The sequence below is a fragment of the Hevea brasiliensis genome, chromosome 12, assembly GCF_030052815.1.
Source record: "Hevea brasiliensis isolate MT/VB/25A 57/8 chromosome 12, ASM3005281v1, whole genome shotgun sequence".
NCBI lineage: Eukaryota > Viridiplantae > Streptophyta > Magnoliopsida > Malpighiales > Euphorbiaceae > Hevea > Hevea brasiliensis.
Genome location: NC_079504.1, coordinates 45,386,763 through 45,397,975, shown reverse-complemented (window position 1 = coordinate 45,397,975; position 11,213 = coordinate 45,386,763). Strand labels below are relative to the sequence as shown.

The 11,213-nt window shown below is 34.5% G+C and overlaps 1 non-coding gene across 1 annotated transcript; it reads left to right on the top strand.

The window, feature by feature from the left end:
* Positions 1-213: 213 nt before the first annotated feature.
* Positions 214-320, top strand: LOC131171477 (small nucleolar RNA R71). The gene has a single exon (XR_009142137.1). It is a non-coding gene; the product is annotated as a small nucleolar RNA R71 (small nucleolar RNA).
* The last annotated feature ends 10,893 nt before the right edge of the window (positions 321-11,213 follow it).

Genomic DNA, 11,213 nt, shown 5'->3' with positions numbered 1-11,213 from the left:
TTCATAGCATCAAGCTCGAACATACCAGCTGGTTTCTTGATCACATTCCTCTCACAACTCCATTGGTAATTGTTATAAGCAATTTTATCTAGAGCAGAAAAAGCTTCATCTTCGGATTTCTCCATAAGATCACCTCCAGAAGATGCATCAATTGTACTTCTAATAGCTGGTGAAACTCCATTGTAAAAGTGTTGAACAAGCATCCACTTAGGAATCCCATGATGTGGACATCTTCTTTGCAAATCCTTGTACCTCTCCCATGCTTCATACAAGCTTTCATCATCTCTAGGTTTGAAAGAAGTTAGTTCATTTCTTAGCTTAGCTGTCTTGCTTGGTGGAAAATATTGAGCTAAAAATGCTTGAGAAAGTTCATCCCATGTTGTGATAGAACCCGATGGCAAAGAATGTAACCAGTCTCTAGCTCGGTCCTTCAAAGAAAAAGGATATAATCTGAGTCGAATTGCATCATCAGAAACTCCATTTATCTTCAAAATATCATTGATCTTAAGAAAGTGTGCTAGATGCACATGTGGACTTTCACTTGGACTTCCCCCAAATTGTGATTATTGTACCATCTAACACAGTGCAGGCTTCAATTCAAAATTATTAGCTTCTACCCCTGGTCTTGTGATACTTGGCATGAAATCCCCAATGTTAGGATAGGTGTGATCCTTCACAGAGCGGTTGTTATTGTTGTTGGCCATTTCTTCTTGTAATTGCTCTTGCTCTTGTTGTTGTTGAGTTTTAAATTCAGGTTTTCTCCTCTTAAATTCTGCTCTTAAAGCTCTTGTTGCCTTTTCTATTTCTGGATCAAAGAATAAATTGATTTTTTTTCACTTTTTGTCCTTCTCATAAAATAAAGTACCTGAAAAACAATATAAATAAATTCTCAAAGTAAAATGGTAAAATAAAATAAAATAAAATACCCAAATTAACCAAACAAATAATTATTCAATATTAAACAAAAATCAAATCTCCGGCAACGGCGCAAAAAACTTGATGGGCGTATCCACAAGTATATGGGTCGTCTCAAGTAATAGAGTGATGAATCAAGTATCATTCCCACGAGGATTTGTCGTTTGAGTACCAAACTATGAATGAAATGATTATTTGGGCTAATAATTGATGAATAATTGGTAAATGTAAATGAGCAAAGTAAATTGATTAATCTAATTGGAATGGGTAAAGAGCAAGCAATAAATTCTAAATCTAGTTTGCAATTAAACTAAATTAATAACGGGTAATTTAAGTCAAAGTCTAATTATGTTAAAAGTGATTCCAGAGTTGGGGGTTTATGCATAAATTAATTGGGATTTATCTTGGGTATTCCAATTTTAAGGGAAAATAGAGTTTGAAGGTGATTGATTCTAAATTTTTTTAATATTTTTTTCAAGCAAACCAAAGTGTGTCCTAAAATAACCAAACCTACTTTCGTACGATATTTGATTAATTTAAAACTCATTAAGTTTTGTAATTAACCATTAATTCCTCTTAAAACCCTAGTTTATTTCTAAATCTAAGTAATTTTAAGTTTCAATCCTTGATTATCTATCAATGACTCTACCTTTCAGTCCTTCAATAAAAGATTAACACAATACCCAATGGGTACCAACATTAGGTAAGTAAAACAAGCACACAAGGAAGTAATCAAAACTCATATTTATATAAAATATGGAAATACCCAGTCCAAATTCACAAATTAATCTAAAATATATTTTTCAACTCTGAAATCTAAAGAGTTTGCTCACTCATATTGGTATTTACAAGAAAAATTGATGGAAAAGTAAAGAAAAATATGATAAAAGGACTAAAAATAGAAAAACTCAGGTAGAAGAACCCAAAACTCTGATTTTTGGAGCTCGCAAAGATGATTGCAGCAGCTCCTCTCTCAGAAAAATGGCGTCCTCCTCCTCCCTCTATTTATAATTTTTTTTCTTTCCTTTTGTTTCTTAACATTTCCTCTTGTGGCAGAAGCTATACAATGATGCTTTTATATGGTCCCAAAGGTTGCTCTAAAAATAGATAAGAGCCAAGGAGTGGATAGGAAATGAGGTGTAAAATTATCCAAGTCAGCAGCATTATTCACGTTTTGGGCAGTCTGCTTAGGGTACTGCTTAACCCTAAGCAGCTTCTTTAGCAAATTTCAGTCTCTGGTTGCACTGTCTACTTAAGGTTAAGCAGACCCTTAGCAAATCTCGGCAGGCTTGGAATAAAATGAGTTTTTCTGCTCATGCTTGACTTCCAGCTTGACCTATGCTGCACCTTAAGCACTGCTGCTTACCCTAAGCAGGATCTCAAGCAGGATCTTAAGCAATTCTCGGCAGGTTTTGGGATGAAAGCTTGAATGTATAGGATTTAAGCTGTGCTTGACTTGCGGCTTGACCAGGCTTAAGGTTAAGTAATATAACATACCCTAAGCAACATCATAAGCAAAGGCTCAAGCAAATTTCGGCTAACTTGATCTTTCAAGGCTTGATTTCTTTAACTTTCCTCCATGCTCAAGGAGCTCCAAATTTCTTCAAATCACTTTCTAATGCACTCATTGACCCTCAATTTGCATAAAAACCTATTAAAAACAATAAAATTACAAAAATCAAATATAAAATAACTAAAGTTAACAAATAAGCTAAAATAAAACTAAAAAATAAAATATACTAAAATATAAGGGCAAAATGGATGTAAAACTACTCTAAAATGCCTATATGAAATGAGTGCAACAGAGACAGACTTTTGTGAGTCTCTCATTAGGAGGGGGACAGAATAGAGGACATGATTCTTTTTCCTCTACGACAGGCTCATGAGGGTTGATAGTATCAGCACAAATCTTTACCATGACACAATAAGAAGTCAATATCTTCAACATTCTGGTGTTAGGTAACCTTTGCATTGAAATTTTCAATGTGCATATTTTGATTGATCCTGGTGTATCTCATTCTTTTGTTAACCCCAAAGCAGTTCTAAGATTGGGTTTAGTAGTTTTGAGTCTACAATGTCCGTTGTTTGTTAATGGGCCCAAGTGTGATCCTTCAATGACGGAAATGATCTATTACACCTGTCTAATGATAGTGGAGGATAAATGCTTTTCAGCTGACCTGATGGTCCTAGAATTGATGGATTTTGATGTCATTTTAGGGATGGATTGGCTCTCAACCACTTATGCCACCTTAGACTGTAAGAACATGGTAGTAACATTTAGAGGACAGGATGGGTTAGAGATAGTTTTTAAGGGAGATCAGACATCATCAGTGAAGGGAATGATCTCCGTGAAGGGAATAATCTTTGTGATGCAAGCTAGAAAGATGCTCCGAAAAGATTGTAGAGGGTTCCTAGCTCATGTTAGAGAGGTTGTGGATAATAGACATGGACTGAAATTTGTTCTTATGGCAAGAGAGTTTTCAAATGCGTTTTCAGAGAAACTATCTGGGTTGCCATCTGAGAGGGAGATAAATTTTGATATTGACCTCATGCTAGGTACCAGGCCCATATCTATTTCTCTTTATAAGATGGCTTCTGCAGAGTTAAAAGAGTTAAAAGAGCAAATGTAGGAATTAATGGATTAAGGATTCATTTTATCGAATACTTCTCTTTGGGAAGCTCCGATACTGTTTGTAAAGAAGAAGGATGGATCCTTGAGACTGTACATTGACTATAGGCAGTTGAACATGGTCATTACGAAGAACAAGTACTCTCTATCCCATATTGATGACTTATTTGATTAGCTAGCTAGACTTAGTTATTTTTCAAAGATAAATTTGAGGTTCAGATATTAGCAGTTGAGGATTAAGGAGATAGATATTCCGAAGATTGCTTTTTGGACTAGATATGGGCATTATGAGTTTCTTATGATGCTTAACAAATGCCCTAGTTGCATTAATGAATCTCATGAATAGGGTGTTCAGACCTTATCTGGATCACTTTGTGATCATCTTTATTGATGGCATACTAGTGTACTCCAGAAGTCTTGAAGAGCATGCACAATATTTAAGAATGGTTCTTCAAACGTTAAGGGAGCATCAGTTGTACATTAAGGTTTTTAAGTATGAGTTCTGTGAAGGAACGGAAGCGTGAAAAACACAAGTTTATACCATTGAATTCAAAAATTTTCACCTAGGGTCACATGCATCATGCAAGATTTATTTTTATCTATTTGATTTCAATGATAAACAACATATTAAAACTCTTTTAATATGTTTTTGGATCTGTATTTGCCATTTAAGATTTTAAAATTAATCAGATTAATTTTAGAACCCTAGATTAAATCAAGAACGATTACACTAACCTCTTGATGCATTGCAGCGTGTCTGCGCCTTTGAGATTCGTCTTCAGGACACCAGATGTTGTCCCTCTAGCTTGTCCACACCAAGAACACCTATGGCAGCCCTTGAACAGCTTCTAAAGCTTTTTCTATTAATTAGAAATTCAAGTTCTGCCTTTTAAGAGATTAGAGATGTAAACAGGACACTAGAAACAATTTCTAGTGTTCTTAATTCAAGAGATTGATGGCTAATCTCTTTGAATTGATGAGAGATGAAGAAGAATAGATGAAAACCCTCAAAGTGGCGTGACAAAGGAGAGGAGTGGCTGCTGGTTGTTTTTCTTTTTCATAACAACACTTATATAGCTAGGTTAACACATTAAACCCTTGCCACATGTCACCCTTTGATTAGTTCTAGGTTTAAGTGACTCAATCACATTGTGCCAAGTGTCAAACCTATATTTAATCTTGATTTTAATCATCTTACATGATTAAAAAACATTTGGCAAGCTTATGTGTAATCCCATGTGTCACCATCTCATGGTGCCACGTGTCACACTGTGAAATGACCAAAATACCCCTGTGTCTTAATTTTGAGTTCTCAACCCAAAATAATTATTTCTCTTCTTCTAATCAATTTATATCAAATATAAATTAATTAATTAATCTCTATTAATTAATTTCTCATTAATTAAATTCATATTTAAACACTTTAAATATAAATTTAACTTATACTACACATCCAATAATCTAGATTTGGTTTCAAGTCATGCTAGGGACTTTGCAATCTAATTGCAAACCAAACCTATTTAATTAATCAATTAAACTCTTTAATTAATTAATTAAATCATATTTAATTAGGTGATAACTTGTATATATATGTGACTTACTAGGCTCATCACTAATTGGCAATGAGACATGATATCAACTCTTAATATCATCTGAACTCTTTCTTACCATAAATGATTTCTCTAAATTATTTTATACACCTCATAGACCATGGTTAACACTTAGCATATCATGCCATGGCCACCCAATTAGTAATAAGGTTTACCTTAAATGAACCTATAATCATATGTTACCATGCACTAGAATCTCTCTGTTACAAAATCCCAACTCAAGCTGGAGTCATGGTTTATGTCAAACTCTATTTGCTATGAATATTATGTTCTCTTTTAATTCCAGTTCTTGATTAAAAAGATTTTTCTTATCAGAAACTCTTTTCTGAATAAATCTATCTGTCCTGGCCAGGAACTTGAAACATCAAGAACAATTAAATGATCATAGGATTTTAACTCTATTTACTTAGAGGAACAGATTCCATCTTGATCAACACCTACCTCCATATATAACTAGTAGGAGCCAACACATGCCCATATACCCATACACAGTACAAGTATGAAAGCAGTATCAAACTCAAACTACCTATATACAAGATAACTGTGCTATCTCAGGTCTAAAGATTATATGCACTGATATGATTTATGACAAAACATTGACAAGAGTAAACTCCATGTGCTTGTCACAAGTGTCACTGGTTCGGCCTACTTATCATTTATAAGTGCCTATCATGTTTGTTATATGGCATGAGACTCACCATTCCATCTTATTTATATCTCATATAAATAACTTGGGAATAAACATGAATACAATCTTTCTGGATAAGTCGTGTCCTTATTATGAAGTATCCTCGATTGTGAACCTATTTATGATACTTTGTGCTAGAAATATTGTCACTCATATTCTTAACAACTTAAGAATAATATTTCTAATAAAATATCAATGGACCTTTTCTATTATACATAAATATATTATGTAAACGAAAAAGTGGAAATGCCTTTTATTAATAAAAATATGAACAAGATACATACTTAATGATATGCTCTAGGGCATACTACTAACAATCTCTCACTAGCACTAGAGCCATTCATTACAATATCTTAGACCTAACTTCTCAAGATATCGGTCTAACTGAGTCTGTGACATAGGCTTAGTGAATGGATCAGCTGGATTTTCAGCTGATGCTATTTTCTGCATGGCTACATCACCTCGCCCAACTATTTCTATGATAATGTGGTAGCGCCTTTCTATGTGTTTGGATTTCTGGTGAGACCTTGGTTCCTTAGCCTGTATGACTGCTCCATTGTTGTCACAGTGTAGTGGAACTGCTGACTTAGTGGAAGGAACAACTGTAAGTTCTGTCACGAACTTCTTTATCCAAACAGCTTCCTTTGCAAAGATCTCGATGCAAAGAATATACTCGACCTGTAGTGGAATCTGCAATGTGCTCGCTTGGAACTCTTCCAACTGACTGCACCTCCATTACAAATGAACACATATCCAGAAGTAGACTTTCTATCATCGATATCTGATTGGAAATCAGAATCAGTATAACCATCCAATTGCAAGTCTCCACCTCCATAAATCAAGAATAAATCCTTAGTTCTTCTCAAGTACTTAAGGATATTCTTAATAGCTATCCAGTGTTCCAAACCTGGATTGGATTGATACCTGCTAGTCAAACTAACAGCATATGCGATATCCGGCCTAGTACACAACATTGCATACATTAAACTTTCAATAGCCGAAGCATATGGAATCCTAGCCATCTTATCTCTTTCTTCAGGTGTCTTTGGAGACATCTCTTTAGAAAGGTGGATACCATGTCTCACTGGTAACAATCCTCTATTGGAATCAAGCATGTTAAACCTCTTTAACACCTTTTCCAAGTATAGACTTTGGGATAAACCAATTATTCTTTTCACTCTATCTCTATATATGTGAATCCCAAGAATATAGGTTGCCTCCCCTAAGTCTTTCATGGAGAATGTATTTGACAACCATACCTTATAGTTGTCAACATACCTGTGTCATTACCCATCAACAGTATGTCATCCACATATAAGACAAGGAAAGTGATAGTACTGTCACTAACCTTCTTATATACACATGGCTCATCGTCATTTTTGATAAAACCAAAGGATTTAATGGCTTCATCAAAATGGATGTTCCAACTCCTCGAAGCTTGTTTCAACCCATAAATGGATCGCTTTAGCTTGCATACCTTGGAACCATCTTGAGATTCAAAACCCCTAAGTTGTTCCATGAAAATGTTTTCTTCAATGTATCCATTGAGAAAACCTGTTTTGACATCCATCTGCCAAATCTCATAATCATAGTATGCAGCTATTGCTAATAAAATCCTAATTGATTTAAGCATGGCAACAGGCAAGAAAGTCTCCTCATAGTCGACTCCTTGCCTTTGGCGAAACCCTTTCGCTACTAGCCTTGCCTTATAGGTCTCTACCATTCCATCAGAACCAATTTTCTTCTTGAAAACCCATTTGTTCCCTATAGGTACAATACCTTTAGGTGGGTCATCAAGATCCCAAACTTGATTCTTATACGTGGAATCAATCTCGGATTTCATAGCATCAATCTATTTTGAAGAGTCTATATCTGATATAGCTTCTTCATAGGTAAGTGGATCATCTCCATGATCTACTTCTTCATGAATAGACAACTCTTGTTCTTCTTCATGAAGAAAACCATATCTCATTGGTGGGTGAGATACCCTAGTTGTTCTATGAGGAACAACTGTAGATGTTTCATCAACGGGTATAGGTTGACTAGATGGATCTATATCCATCTGATCTGTTGGTTGGTCAGAATTCTCCAATTCTAACTCTATTTGCCTTCCTTTGCCTCCTTCTTGAACAAACTGTTATTCAAGAAATGTGGTATCTCTACTTATCACAACCTTTTGTGAAGTAGGCAAATAAAAATAATATCCAAAACTATCTTTTGGATATCTAACAAATCTACCTTTTTTTGATCTGGTCTCCAATTTATTAGTGTTCAGCTTTTTGATATAAGCTGGACAACCCAAAATCTTAACATGATTAAGACTTGGTTTTCTTCCATGCCATATCTCATAAGGTGTGAAAGAAACTGATTTTGATGGAATCCTATTCAGAATATACAAAGCTGATTTTAATGCAAATCCCCAAAAGAAGATTGGCATATCAGTATAGCTCATCATACTACGTACCATATCCAATAGGGTACGTTTTCTCCTTTCAGATACTCCATTCAGCTGTGGCGTTCTTGGAGGAGTCAGCTGGGAAACAATGCCGTGCTCTCTCAAGTATTCATCAAATTCAGTACTCAAATATTCACCTCCACGATCTAATCGAAGAGCTTTAATACTCTTTCCAGTTTGATTTTCTACTTCAGATTTAAATTCTTTGAACTTTTCAAAGGATTCATGTTTGTATTTCATCAAATACAAATACCCAAATCTTGATTTATCATCAGTAAAGGTAATAAAATAATGAAAGCCCCCTCTAGCCATTTCTTTAAATGGACCACATACATCACTATGTATTAGCTCCAAAATATTTTCAGCTCTTAGCCCTTGTCCAACAAAGGGTGATCTAGTCATTTTGCCCTGAAGACAAGATTCACAAGTTGGAGTAGGCTCAGAGCCCAATGAGGATAGAATCCCCATTTTCTCCAATTTTTCTGCAACATGACATAACCTTACGTGCCAAATATATTTTGAACTTGAGTTGGTTTTCACCATGGCATTGCATTCATTTAGATTGCTATACTCTGGCCAGTGGAAACACTTTCTTACTGGCAATGGAAACACTTTCCTGTTGGCAATGGAAACACTTTCCTATTGGCAGTGGAAACAATTTCCTTTGCCTTTGTCAGCTTTGGTCTTCCCTTTCTGCTTAGCTATTTTCTTGGAAGGACCGGGAATCTGAAGTTTCTTTTTCTTATTGCCCTTCTTCTTGTTGGACTTTCCAGCAAAAGAAGATGCAATTAAAGCTACCTCTTTTCCTTTATTGCCCGGCATTTTCTTTTGGGCAATAACCAGCATGTTGAGTAAACCAGCTAAGGTGCATTCCTGTTTAGTCATATGGAAATTTGTCACAAAATTCCCAAAAGACTCAGGAAGGAACTGAAGGATCAAATCCGTTTGTAGTTGGAAATCCATGTTGAAGTCAAGATGTTCCAACTGCTCAATCAGCCGAATTATCTTGTGGACATGATCCCCAACATTCTGTCCCTCAGACATCTTCTTGCGGAACAGCTGCCTAGATATCTCATACCTAGCATTCCTACTGTGCTCACCATACAACTCTTGTAGGTGAAGGAGGATCTCACTTGCACTTTGCATGTTTTCATGCTGCTTCTGTAACTCATTACTCATGGAAGCAAGCATGTAACACTTAGCTCTCATATCATGCTCCTTCCACTTGTCCAAAGTTTCATGTTCCTCTTGAGTGGCCTTTGGAGGTAAGGGACCAGGAACATTTGAATCTAGAACATATCCTATATGTTCAAGGTTCAGGATAAGTTTCAAATTTCTTAGCCAATCAGAGAGATTAGGTCCTGTCAACTTATTGCAATCAAGTATGCTTGCAAGGATATTGGATGGTGGTGGTTGTTCTGTGCTCATTATTATCAGAAAATTAATTGCAAAAAATAACCAGATTAATTAGTAAATGTATCATGTAATTAACCAAAATGATTATGGTCTTTTAATCAAATTGGTCCTCCCACTAACTTAGCGAATCCTACACTTCCAAAGTAGAAAACGGAAATCCTAGTTGGATGGATTTCTAGTGGGTGATTGAATTCTTATAATTCTATTGATCATCCTCAGGTACATCCATTATTGGAATTACAATAAACTATAAGTGAGCAACTCCTTGCCCATCACATCTCATGTGAGGTTCAATCCTTTTCCTAGCCCCTAATGCTCAAAATCTCAGGTATATCCATTATTGACTTATCTTGCATTAGTTAAGTTGATCCCATTGAGCCAGTAATTATGCAAATAATTTTAATGTCCTCAGGTACATCCAATATTGGCCACTAAACCATTTACATATTTACAACATCTCATGCTTAACAATTATTCTTAAGAAAATCTCTTAAATTAATTGCATCTTATGCAACTATTTAAAATTTCTTAAAATAATTGCCCCAATGGAGGGCCTATGTTATAATTACTTTAATTATAGCATTTTCAACTTAATAATTTGTTTGGAAGATTTTATGGTCATTCTAATTACTATTAAGGTCTCACTTTGCACATTATCCATTTAGCATGCATATATCATATAATTGCATACATTCCCATACATCTCATGCATTCATGGATAAGCAGTAAATATGGTATGATCATGGACTTTCTAAGGGATTCAATTCTGAGCCACCAAGAATTGAATCAGGGCATTCCTAGGTGCATTTCATTCATTCATTTTACAAGAGTTGCTGAAGGAGTACATAATCAACGCTTGATCTTGAATTCCTCCCACTGGTCCCACCAATGCTCTTGACCTCCTTGAACTTCTTGCAATCCAATATTACATAGTAATCCTTGGCATACCAAGACGAATTTACAAAAACTTAAATAAATGAAATTACAACCCAAAAATTATTACAAACTTAATAATACATGCCCAAAATAAATTAAAATAAATTAATTAATTTACAATCCCAAAGAAACATAAAAGAAATAAATCCAATCACATTGGTCTTTTATAGTCCATGATCATCCATCATGCGTATCACTATTTAACAATTAAATAAAACATACATACTTCAATTAAATTGAATATCTCATATTCAACTTAAAAATCCAAATTTGAATATGATTCAAATAAATTTAAAAATTCAGATTTGAATCACATTCAAATAAATTCAAAAATTCAGATTTGAATCACATTCAAACATTTTTTAAAAAATCAGATTTGAATCATATTCAAACATTTTTTAAAAAATCAGATCTGAATTTTATTCAATCAATTTTAAAAAATCAGATTTAAATATGATTCAAACAACTTTAAAAATTCAGATTTGAATCACATTTAAACAACTTTTAAAATTCAGATTTGAATCACATTCAAACAATTTTTAAAATTTTGATTTGAATCATAAT